The sequence below is a fragment of the Mytilus edulis genome, chromosome 9 (genome assembly GCF_963676685.1).
Source record: "Mytilus edulis chromosome 9, xbMytEdul2.2, whole genome shotgun sequence".
Taxonomy (NCBI): Eukaryota; Metazoa; Mollusca; class Bivalvia; order Mytilida; family Mytilidae; genus Mytilus; species Mytilus edulis.
Window position 1 is genome coordinate 40,230,584 of NC_092352.1, and position 14,215 is coordinate 40,244,798.

A 14,215-nucleotide genomic window follows, 5' to 3' on the forward strand; every position below is an offset into this window, starting at 1 on the left:
CATATTTTCCCTACAGGAGCCTCAACGATAATTGATTCCTGTCAATCAAGTAAGCAGTTAACCCGATATCTTAACTTGATTTCTCACCAATCTAACCTGGTGCAGTCGACACGCTTTTGTACTTCGATGTCAGTTATCTATTTCATAAGCGATGTCAAGTTCCAACGCTCAAGCAGCAGATTGTATAGTTAATGCAATACACAAATCATTTAAAAAAAACGCCATTGGCATTTTTGTAACGGCGATGTCAAGTTAGTTGATTGCATAATATCTGCAATAAATATTACATTTGTAAAACGGAATTGACCTTTACCTAGCTAGATCAATGATTTTTATCTTTCATCTACATCTACGACACTGGAAAAAGGAACTTTGTTGGAATTTTTAAACTTGTCAGTGAAAAAAAACAGTGAATAATGGGCGATCTGAATTTGATGAAAACTGGTTTTTCACCCAAACTTTAACTGATATTTGTTGAATTTATTGAAAACAGAACATTGCTGTTGAAAGCAGTGCCGAAATTTTCTTTAAAAAAGAAATACGACATCGGAATGAAATCACTGAAACTTGGCTTAAACTTTTTTTCACATTCCCGTAATTTTTCCAATAAAGAACTATCATTTCATGTTCAGGGGGAGGGTTGGGATGGAATCAGTTACACAAAAAAAAGTCGAGAAAAACAGGCAGGACGAAATTTTTTATAAAAAGGTCAGGATGTCAGGATAAGAAAATGGCAGGACTGATGACTGATAACAGCGAATATATAAGAACGCATGCAGGATAGAGATTACAACACGTGAAATAAAATACAGGACAACATGTTTCACCCTAGCCTCCCGAATAAGTCAAATGGTAACTCCCGATGTCGGGACGTATGGCAAACAACATTGCACATTTACTCTGGCTGCAGCAAAAGTGTGAGACACACATAGAAACCATTTACTTTTTTAAATATAATAAAAAACCATGCAGACATCATTATTTAATTTTTATTAACACTCGACAACAAATATTCCATATTTTCTTTTTTCCTCTTGTCTGTCTGTAATCGTTCGAACACATTCTTCACGGCTAAGCTTTTCTTTTGTTGGACAGCATCTGTTTTGAACTCGAAAGAGCATCAACATAATGGGGGTCTATATTGGCTCTCAGGCCATAGTATACAGTGCAGTTTTCAACGGGTAATTATCAATTAGATCAGATCCGAATTGTCATGATAAATACGATAATCAGAGGACTATGTTCTTCGTGATAACTAAGAAATAAATGAATGAAGATGAATGTAGTTAGTAATACCTTAGCTATACCTAAAACGGACCACTTCTTAGAATTTCGAATAAATCAATGGGGTCCTATTTCACGGAGAAACATGTTTCTTAAATGCAATGAAACAGTGTTGAAGGCCTTACATTGACCTATAATGGTTTACTTTTATAAATTGTTATTTGGATCATCATGAGAGTTGTCTCATTGACACTCACACCACATCTTCCTATACATGTATCTATAATTGCTGAGAACGAAATTTCTCTTTGTCTAATTTACAAAATGACATCCCTTTTGTTCAGTTATCGTTGATATTTTTGCACATTGCAAATTTCGTTATACACGGCAATACAGAAAAGATAATTCTTACAGTTTTGTCTCTCCTAGAAGAAACCAAAAATCGAGACATATGTACATGTATATGCTGTTTCCAGCATCAGAGGGTGGCTTTGAACATCATATTACAAGTTAATTTGTGACTGAAACTTGCTTTAATAGTTAACATGTATTAGTTTGATAAGGCCTGAGTTAAAGGATTTAACCACTAGTGTTAGTCAATGTTATTTGGTATGCATTTAAACTAGCATTGGTGCATCTCATTTCCATGAAAATTATTTGATCCTGCACCAACTACCATGGCCTATTGACTTTAAAACGTTTGCTAAGTCTTCATGAATTAGTTTGTGATTAGGTCACTTTATGGGGAACCCCTAGTTGAACTAGCTAAGCATAGTACATACATCCTCATTTCCATGGAGATTAATTGACCCTACCCCCTCAGTCATGGTCTGAAGATTTTGAAACTTTTGCTTAGTTTACAACTGTATTAGTTTGTGATTAAGGTTAATTAATGCATTGGGAATAATATTGTGATATGTAAATGATATTTGGTATGCAGTTTAACTGGCATTGCTACATCTCATTTCCATGGAGATAATCTGACCCTGCTCAATCTGTCATTGTCTATTGATAATTGGTATGCATATGGCAAATTTTTATTTTCATGGAGATTGTTCAGCCCATAATACCTTCAGTCATGGTTCATTGACTTTGAATATTTTGCATTACTTACATGTAAAACTTTAACTATTTTGATTTCAACATTAACATTTAAGTGTCAGCATAACAAAAAAAAATGATCATCTCTGTGTAAACAATTTATTAAACATAATTCTGACACACTTAGAAAAATTAAGACATTTTTCAGAAATTCTGAATTTGTCTGAATCATACTCTTACTGATACATACAGATTTTTAATTCGTCTTACATTCTTGGATATATTTCTGACACTTTCAGAACAATTCAGACACTTTCAGAAGTTCTTAATTTGTCTGAATGAAATTCTTAATGATTCAGAAATATTCAGCAAAATTTCAGAATTGTCAGCATCAATTCAGAATAGAAATATCAGGATTCAGAAAAATTCAGACATCATTTATCATGTAAGAAAATTTCAGAAATAATTCAGACATTTTCAGACACATTCAGTCAATATTCAGATTTTTTTTTTCATGAGGGCATTGTGTATAAGATTCATAAAAGGAGTAGGTCCGGTAAAGGCCGATTTTGGCCCCAAATTTCAGTTTCATCTAACAAGATATTTAGGACACTTTTTAAACACTTAAGTGTCTATTTTAATTGATTCTATTGGTTTATGCTAAAGATTTTAACTGATTCAGTCATTAAAAACGCTCCGATTGAAGCTTAAATATGAAAAATCTATCAAATATGCCAAAAAACGTCACTTTTCAGACGGTTTTTCGTCAAAAATGAAAGTGGCCGCATCCGTGTTCATCCTCAACCTTTAATTATGTTATGTATTATCATCAAATACAACTTACATTTCAATATTATGAATGAACACGAATGCGGCCACTTTCATTTAAGACGGAAACCGTCTAAAATTTAACTAAAATGCTATAATTGTGAAGATTTCAGTAATTTAGCATGACTTTATGATGCTAGTACACGATATATGTGCATTGTATTGTCAAAAACAGCACATATTTATGTAGCAGAAGCATTCTACTTTCCAAAAAATAGCTAAAAGATTACATTTTCACAATTTTGCAAAACTGCTTAATTGTGGGGCCAAAAAGGGGTCTTACTGAACGTACTCCTTTCGTTGAGACATTTTAACATACAGTAAATTGGAAAATGGAAACCAATTTAAGGATGTATGGATGTACATGGACATCCTGTCTGAAGGATGAATAGACAAGGGTAAAACTTAATGCCCCCTAAGCTACAATGGAAAATAACTGAAATCAGATAAAGAACTGGAAAAAAAATTATCACTGCAGCTCAAGCAATTGTGCATTTCCAGTTTATGATGTGGGCAACAGATATATTAATAATCTTGTGATGTAACTGGATCTAAGTCTGCAATTCAATGCTTTAGAATGTCAATTGCCAATACATGTCCAATGCAGTATATCATCATCTCGTTTAGTTCTCGGAATTACATTTATATTGACTTACATAACAATTATTACTTGAAGCCCACACATCTTTACTTTTTTACAGAATTATTTAGTCATCTTCATAAAAAACAGAATTCATGAAAACAGCCTAAATGAAGTTTGCTGCCAAAAAGTTCAATACTCTTCTGTTCTCATACTTATCATAACATTGTAGTTTTATTTATATTAAAGATGCAAGGTTAAGAGATTAATTAACAGTTTTTATGTCTCCTTCAGAGATATAACATTACCCATAAGTGTACATGGAGCTTAGGCCCAAATCAGGAAAATTGAACTATACTTTGTAAGGTAATTACTGAAAGGTTTTTTTTTCTTTTTACTTTTAGTCACTCATTGATGGTAGGTGTGTTTAACTTAACTTTCTGCACTTTAAGCTATATTGTGGCTGTCTGTTTTTCTTGTTGGAAGAAGCTGGAGTGCCCAGAGAGAACCATGACCACCAGCAAGAAAATTGACAAAACTAGCCAATTACTGGTAAGATTGGAATCTAATGTACCTGCCACGTGGGGTTCAAAATCATCTGTGTTTGAAGGCCAGTGATACAGTAGTTAAAACTTGTAGACCACTACCCACAGAGGCCCCAGAAAATGAATCTATACTTTAGCAGATTTTTGCTTTTTACTTTTAGCTGATTTTCTATTTCAGAAGAACAATTAATGCAAATGTTTTTTCTGTAGGGCAATTACATTTTACAAATTTGGCTGATAAAGAAAATGGGATTATTCCATTTTCATTAACAATTCATGTTTTAAAAAATGCCTTGTTTTTTCCCCAAAACTACTTGACCTAACACTCACTAACTATCTGTTGTAAAAAACCACACAAGATTACGTACTACACCCAACATTCTGCACAGAATTTGGCACCTAGCTCTCACCACAAAAAGATTAACTATTAAGTCACGATTATACATCCAAAATACATTATTTTCTCTCTTTCTCTGTATTTTACATCATAATTTGCACATATGATATATTTTTGCGTAATTATGATTCATATTGTGTCACACAAGTTCTGTCTTACAATAATCATACATTATAGAACATCCATTAATATAAAATATAAAAGATAAACTGCGTGTATTACAAATTCTCTATCATTATACAACTGCAACAAACCTTGGAGTATTGACAAGGGCTATGCTTAACTAGGCTACATCATTATGCATCCCAGACTTCAAATACAAATGAATACAGGAATACATCAAGTAAAAAAAATATATTCTAAAATACCAGTAGGTATTGTTAATCTTTGAAATAAAACAATTAAAATGAAAATAATGTCATCCACCTTAACTTCAACTCTCACTAACTCATATTTATGTACCCAAAACATCATACAAATGTTGTCGAAGTTACTGTCAAATATTATTCTGAACTAAATCTGAAATCTTATACTTAGAAAATAAATGATTTAATAAATGATTTCCGGGGAAAAATGATGAGTTATCATTTTAAGTGTATGGATTCATAAGGGAAAATAAAATTAAAAATTAAAACAGTTAGAATCAAGAACTTCCTCCATCGTCTAAGCTTTCATATTTTTGGTAAACAACAATCAATCTTTTGTTATCCTATTTCTAGAACTTGCAAGAGTTGTTTCCCTTACCAGAGATGGTATTTCATATCAATTTAAGGACATACTTGAATTAAAATCACATATAAATAAATTCTTCTGTTTTTAAAACTAAAGAATCTCCATTAAGTATCAATTCCCTTAAAGAAAATGAAATAAGTTAGAAGAAATAGAAAAACCTTCTTCAAAGGGTAGTAACTCTTTATTCTGACTGAGAATATAATTAATTTTTAAAAAAGAAATATAATATTTTCGATACTAACATCTATATTTAAATCAACGTTTTACCACGCTATTTAGTTCAGCATTCATAGTTTTAAAAACCTTGACAATTTATAAGTTTTAAATATCTTTTCTTCAAATTCTAACACTAACTTTATATGAAAAGTATTTTAAAGAAGCACCTACCATCATCACTATAATTACTTTTTTTCGCTGATCTACATCCACAATGAGGCCAACAAACGGAACCAAGAAATCCTTGCATTATGACAACTTGATAAAGAAAGGCACAAATACTTCAAATCTTTGCAATTCTAATACTAGAAAAATCCTTTTCTATAATTTCTTATGCCTCTAGCAAATAAAACATATTTATTTGAAGTCCATGGACCAATCATATTAACCAATCAATACAGAATTTACATTACGAAACAGTAAATCGCAGAATAATTATTAAAACTTTATGAAGACGGATAAAACCTTCCATATGATATTTGTCCCTCTTTAATCAATATGTGATTGCTAATTTATTTCAAATCCGACAAAAAAAACTTGCTTTATGGCCCAAACAATTATTGTTGCTGATCGTATTTCTTCCATTCTGAGCTAAATAATTTCCATATCAAACGATTCCAGAAAAACCAATTACTCAACAGAAGAGTTTTATGACAAGTCTTTTGCAGTTGCTTTTAGCTTTACGAAGAAAGCTAAAAACAGAAATGTCTAAAGGTTATTCATATAACTTGATTTAAAGCCACTTTTTTGGTATTGCAATTATAAAGATGCAATTAAATTGCTCAATTTATTCATATTTATACATTTCCATAAATGCAGATTAAAGTCATGATAAATAAACTTTTAAGGTAAAATTGAACCCTGCCATAAGTTCATAATGACCATAATGTGTTTACATTGAAGTAAAAAATAAAGAGAAAAATTGATTATGATTGCAAAGATTCATACTTAATATTTGAAAGTCTGTGTGTCATGGTCAGACCAATCAGATATAAGGTCTTACTTGAATAATCTCAACCAGTGTGCTTTGTATAGAAACTGACCTAATTACAAACATTTATTGTGAATCTCTAGGCAACGAAAATGTAGTCAATCAATTTGACCAAAGTTAGACAAATATGAATGCAATACAGAACTGTTGACTTTATTGAGCAGACCCTCACTTGAAAATTCAAATGTTAATTGGTTTCAGTATAAACATGAAATATTTGTGACTGCACCTTCAGAAAACAGCAATCAATAAATCAATCATTTTCAGGAAAATTCGAAATAATATAACAATGTTCCTACTAATGAAGGTACACTTCTCAATTCACATTGCATAGTCAAACTTGACTGATTCTAGTTATAAATGTATGATGACAGGAATTCACATTCTTTTATTTTTTTCTTGACAAACAAACTGTACCAGGAATTATCTCCCCTTACAAGTGTTTATTTCATGTTTATATCATATTTACATCACTTATAATTAAAAAGTCGATCAAACCCATCAGACCACACTGATTATAAGATAAACAAATTAACTTCTTTGGCTCCTCTTCAAAATTTGTAAAATATGATTCATACAATACACAACTGAAGAATTTAGAACAAGTTCGTTTTTACTGGAATACAAGACTCCATTATCTGACGTGCATAATCAAATATTTTGAACAGTTGCAAGATTTTAATATCATGAAAATCATGAAAATGAATTAAAGAGCAACATAAAGATGCTGTTGTGCTTAAAGCAAACCACAATATATACTGTTGCAAGGACAAATCAAGCTTTATATTTTAAACTATTAGGTCTTTGAAAATATTCGTTGGCATTAGTTACAGAATACTGAAAAATTATCTTAGATGCTTAATGCTGTAATGTTTGAGTCCTCATTTATACACTCTATACTAGAAATCTGCAACTCTTTTTAAGGTCAATATTTGCAGGATAAACAAGAATGTGTCCAAAGTACACGGATGCCCCACTTGCACTATGCTTTTCCATGTTCCATGGACTGTAAAAATTGGGTAATAATCTAATTTGGCATTAAAATCAGAAAGATTATACTATAGGTTTCAAGTTGATTGGACTTCAATTTCATCAAAAACTGTAACCTGAAACCCCCACATGTTTAGTGAACCGTGAAATTGGGGTCAAAAGTCTAATTTGGCTTTAAAATTAGAAAGATCATATCATAAGCAACAAGTGTACTAAGTTTCAAGTTGATTGGACTTCAGCTTCATCAAAAACTACCTTGACCAAAAACTTTAACCTGAAACTCCCACTTTAATATTTTATGTTCAGTGGACCGTGAAATTGGGGTCAAAAGTCTAATTTGGCTTTAAAATTAGAAAGATCATATCATAAGCAACAAGTGTACTAAGTTTCAAGTTGATTGGACTTCAGCTTCATCAAAAACTACCTTGACCAAAAACTTTAACCTGAAACTCCCACTTTAATTTTTTATGTTCAGTGGAACGTGAAATTGGGGTCAAAAGTCTAATTTGGCTTTAAAATTAGAAAGATGATATCATAAGCAACAAGTGTACTAAGTTTCAAGTTGATTGGACTTCAGCTTCATCAAAAACTACCTTGACCAAAAACTTTAACCTGAACGGACCCACAGACGAATGAACGGACGGACGAACGCATGAACGGAGACACAGACCAGAAAACATAATGCCCTCTACTATCGTAGGTGGGGCATCAAAAAAATCTTAAATAACTGATGAAACCTTTACACAAATACTGCCTTTCATTGCTTGAAGACAGCATAATATCATAAACATTGCAAATTTTAGGGAAAACACAGGACTCTATTAAGTTATTTAAAGGAAATCATGGTAATTTATATTACAGAGAATCTTTTTTCTTTAAATGGCTTTTTGAAACAACAGATTCCTGTCTTTAATATAGATTTTACTGTATGATCTACAAAACAGGTTTGTTACTTATAACACTGAACAGTACATTTCATACCACATTCATATTATGTAACAAATCAGAAACATTCCATCTTTTGTCTTAACTGACTTTACTTATTAGATATAGAACACAATATATATGTCTCAGACTGACATTTATTTGTCTCTTTGTAGAATCAAGGATTGTTTCAGTAAAAAACAATAGTTTGACTTTTCAGTACTTGGATAAATAGATCTCACAGAGATAACTTCCAAAATAGCACTTGTCAAACTATAAAATGTCCAATTTACATAGATCCTAACCTTGTAATCTGTAGATTCTAATTCTAATAATATCAAACAATAAATTGCCTTCAGACCTTGGAACCTATTCATTACATTTCACCCTGACAACAATTCTATCAAAGTATGACAATTCTTGAGTCAGCTAACTTAAATCATTTATGTTAAGCCACAACTTTTGAGATCAAAGCTTCAAATCCAATAAGATTATTGCTATCAACCTTTAATAAGAAGTGTTGTATCATGTTTGGACACTGACCATTTGATTGCTAAACAAGACAGTGACCCCAGTACATGGATGCCCCATCCACACTATAATTTTCTATGTTCAGTGGACCGTGAAAATGGGGGTAGATCTCTAATTTGGCATTAAAATTAGAAAGATCAAATCATAGGGAACATGTGTACTAAGTTTCAAGTTGATTGGACTTCAACTTCATCAAAAACTACCTCGACCAAAAACTTTAATCTGAAGCGGGACAGACAGACGGAAGGACAGACGGACCAGAAAACATAATGCCCATGAATGGGCATAATAAATGGGCATAAAAAAAAAATTGGATGTCCATGCAAAGTTATCAGTAAAATTCAGAATTGGCAAAACAGCATTTATTTGATACTTTTTGTAGTATGTGTAAATTGTCTGTTGGTTACTTATTACCGAGGTGCATCTTCATTGGCATATAACCAAAATCTTCTCTTATTGGTATTAACTATTTGATTTTCACTGATGTGCAATTTTCCACTTTCTCTAATATTAATACGTTACTTTCCGCATGATTGAAAAGAATATAAGAAACAGAATTAAATTTTTTTTTTTTTAAATCTAACTTTTAACGGCAAATCTGTAGAATACTCCAACCCACACAATTCTCTTTATATCATGATGAACAAATTATACAGACATTATTTTTATAAGCACTTTTAAATTGTCCAGGATTCTCAATTTATACAACTATTTGAATACCAGAATATATTTCCATTTGAAAATCAATATCCATTGGTAAGATATAACTGATCTTAAAGTCAAATGATTCAACTTGTTTGACATCAAGAATCAGCTATCAAAATGCCATTAATGGCCATCTCCAATTATTTGAATATTTACAAGAAGATTATTTGGAGATTTGGTAGTATTTTACAGAAGGTTAATCATCCAATATGTATCTTTCCATATACAACTTGATGGATTTTCTACTTTATATAGCTACGTACTAAGTATTATAGATGGATTTTTGTTAAAACATGAGGATTGCATAAGGTTTATTTAAATATAGCTTTCGGTATGCATTTAATATTTTCTTTTGAAAGACTGAGAAACTGAAAACTTTATTTCTATAACAAAAACCACTTTTTTGTAAAATTCTAATTTCTATAAGACTCTGTCGAACATACAATACGTTTTTTTTTACAATTTCATCTAACATTTATTTTTTGACAAGTACAGATTTCATAACAATTTTGTATTGCAAGAGAACTAGAATTTACTAGTACAAACTACATCCTTAAATTTCTAACATGGGGATTGCAACCAATCAAAAATCTCAAAATCTAAAGTTAGCATTTATTATCAAAGTATGAAGTCTAATTGAGTAACAGACATCTGTGATTTAACTTTCATTCCAGTAAGCAACTAGGTAGTAAAGCAAAATCATCAGTGATACTGGGAGCTGTATTGAGGACATCATAATAGTCAATTTGAGCCGCATGACCCTATATATGTTTTTGGTTGTAATGCAACACTTGCATTTCTATAGTAACAGGATCTGCTACCCGTTTTTCCCTAGTTTATGTAGTCTTCGAGAGAAAAAAATACGGAACACCAGTGGTACCCTATGGAAAATGCATTACGAATAATTCCACTCTTGTAACCTATAGAAAAATGACACATTTTTTTTAATGAGGCTTTGAAAAATATCAAAAATAGTCATTTTTCTCAGGAAAAATGTGAAACAGTGAGAAATGGTGTCAAATGGACTTTTCATCAACGTGAATTCAAGCTATAGTCTGTTTCCTATTTTTATTTATTTTTATATCTAAATCTAGGGTGGGCTCAAATGTGGACATAGTATGAAGAAAATAGAACATTTTTGTGATATCTACTGTTTTTATCAGAAAAAGCATGTATTTATCTTGAATTTGAAGATAAATTTTGGTTTTTAACCATAGTGAGCGTGTCTCAGTTGCTGTTCCAGCAAAAGGCTAATTTCGTGAAAATTGGCCAAAAGGGTCCCTAAGCAAACACCAACGATTAAGTTAAATTGCAAAGTGGAAAAATTAATTTTGGCAATATTGTAGTCCAAGAATAGCTTATCTTGCCAAGGTCGTAATATTATCATATTTTCAAAATTTGGAAAACTATAGTCTGTTATAAAAACGTGTTTTTTCAAGAAATGGTTTCATATAAAGCCATTCTTCAAAATTTAATGTAGCTTTTCCATATCAGAACGGCTTTGTCGATAATATTACCAGTGCTGGATGACCTTCAAAAAATTAGGATAGTAAATAAACATTATCTTCATGTCTCTTTGACCAGTACCGTATTTGGTGAAAAATCAGTACCAATTTTTGGCCTGATCGGCGGGCAAAAACTAATTCTCCAAATTCAGAGAGTGATCAGATAATGTTTCGAAGATGTGATATTATCTAGATAGAGGCTAGCGTAACTTTTGGCCTGAGTGCTTAATTTTCGGAATTTTTTTTCACTACCGTATAGGTTACGGCTTCTGATTGGATAATACAGGATTGGAATTACATTTAATCGAAAGTTTATCCAATTAGGTTTAAAATTGCCGAAAATCATATTCACATTCTATGAAGTATAGAAAATATCTTCCATTTCTGCACGTCGGAGCCATTAAAAATATGCCTTTTTCATTAAGCGAAAAAAATAGACGATTTTTTTCAACTGCATTTTAAGTCAATTTGAGCCGCATGACCCTTTATATTTTTTTGGTTGTAATGCAACACTTGCATTTCTAGTAACAGGAACTGCTACCCGTTTTTTCCCTAGTTTATGTAGTCTTCGAGAAAAATGATATGTGTTGCATGGATAACAAGAGGCTCTCAAGAGCCTGAATCGCTCACCTGAATTTTTTTGGTTTAATCTCTCATCAATGATTATTTTGGCTTTTCAATTTATTTAAATGTTCTTTGAATCGTCCTATTTTCTTCAAAAGCAAAAAAAAATCATTTTCTCCTATGTTCTATTTTAGCCATAGGAGCTATGTTTCTTGACATACAAGGAAATGAAATATAAAATTTATACTAGATACTCTGAAACTCTGAAACTCATTTAGCCTAAGTTTGGCTGAAATTGATACAGCAGTTTCATAAGAGAAGATTTTTTAAAGTAAGTCAACATGATGAACAAATTGTGAAAAAAAGTCTTTAAAGGGCAATAACTCCTAAAGAGGTCAATTGACAATTTTGGTCAAATTGACTTATTTGTAGATCTTACTTTGCTGATCATATTTGCTGTTTACAGTTTATCTTTATCTATAATAATATTCAAGATAATGACCAAAAACTGCAAAATTTCCTTAAAATTACCAATTAAGTGGCAGCAACCCAACAATTGGATGTTTGATTCATCTGAAAATTTCAGGGCTGATAGATATTGACCTAATGAACATTTTTACTCCATGTCAGATTTGCTCTTAATGCTTTCGTTTTTGAGATATAAGCCAAAAACTGCATTTGACCCCTATGTTTTATTTTAAGTAACGGCGGCCATGTTTTTTGACGGATCAAAAATCAAAGCACACACTTTGTGCAGGATAATCTAAGGAACAACCATGCTAAGTTTTAACCAAATCCATTCAGTAGTTTCAGAGGAGAAGATTTTTTAAAGTTAGCAAATATGATGAACAAATTGTGAAAAATTGTCATTAAAGGACAATAACCAATTGACAATTTTGGTCATATTAACTTATTTGTAGATCTTACTTTGCTGATCTTTTTTGCTGTTTACAGTTTATCTTTATCTATAATAATATTCAAGATAATGACCAAAAACTGCAAAATTTCCTTAAAATTACCAATTAAGTGGCAGCAACCCAACAATGGTTTGTTTGATTCGTCTGAAAATTTCAGGGCTGATAGATCTTGACCTAATGAACATTTTTACCCCATGTCAGATTTGCTCTAAATGCTTTCGTTTTTGAGATATAAGCCAAAAACTGCATTTGACCCCTATATTCTATTTTAAGTAATGGCGGCCATGTTTTTTGACGGATCAAAAATCGAAGCGCACATTTTGTGCAGGATATACTAAGGAACAATCATCTTAAGTTTCATTCAAATCCATTCAGTAGTTTCAGAGGAGAAGATGTTTGAAAAATTGTTAACGACGACGACGACGTCGACGACGACGTCGACGACGACGACGACGGACGCCAAGTGATGAGAAAAGCCAGGCTTTTAGGCCAGGTGAGCTAATAAAATGAGACAAGATTACTGGGAATTAAACCAGTAGGTTGACTTGATTGATGACTTTCTTCCTGATACCTAACAGAAGATTATAAAAGATGACCTATAGAACTAAAACCATTGAAGCAATGACATATATAATATCTATTTTTATATATAGATTGCTCCAGTAATTTATTTGGTATCAATTTCTAACAATGCTACTATTTCAGGGTTGTTCGTGACCTAGGACACCAATAAGGGTCACACATTATGCTCTGGCTAATGGCTTTATTGGCATCTAAAATAATTCATTTTTCTATATGATTTTTAATGTCATTTAGGAAACATAGATGTGGAATGGGTTTTGTTTATTATTGAAGAATAGGCTGTGACCTACAGTTGTAAACTTCTATGTGGCAGCCATATACCACATCTTATTTTTATAGGATATTTTGAGGAAATGAACATATAAGTGTTTCTCGTTTTTTATATAGATTAGACTTTTGGTTTTCCAGTTTGAATGGTCTTAAACTAGTCATTTTTGAAGCCCTTTATAGCTTGCTGTTTGGTATGAGCCAAGGCTCCATGTTGAAGACCGTACTTTGACCTTATCATAATGGTTTACTTTTATAAATTGTACCTTGGATGGAGAGTTGTCTCATTGGCACTCATACCACATCTTCTTATATCTATATGAAAATTGATAATGACAGTAGCTGTATGTTTCTCTTATACTACATGTACTATATCATTTTCTGTCCTTATTTTATGCATTAAATAGCATAGAATAGATACAGTAGTTCAACAGCAAATCATTAAAATTTGTCATGATACCACTTATTCTTGACATGAATATATAATGTATTGGAGCAATAACATTTTATGTTCTTTCTACAAAAACATCAAATCAATGGTGACCTGAACTCTACAAATGATTTTAAATGACTAAGATAAAAGTATCCATATTTGTACACAGTGACACACATATTTCTCAACAAAATTCATAATTGAAAGAATAATTCCAGTGATATGAAAAAGTGCAGTTATATC

General features: G+C 31.6%; 1 protein-coding gene across 32 annotated transcripts in view; it reads right to left on the minus strand.

The window, feature by feature from the left end:
• The window catches only part of LOC139488311 (calponin homology domain-containing protein DDB_G0272472-like), a 110,276-nt gene that overhangs the window by 28,331 nt on the left and 67,730 nt on the right, over positions 1-14,215 (minus strand). The window lies entirely within an intron of this gene.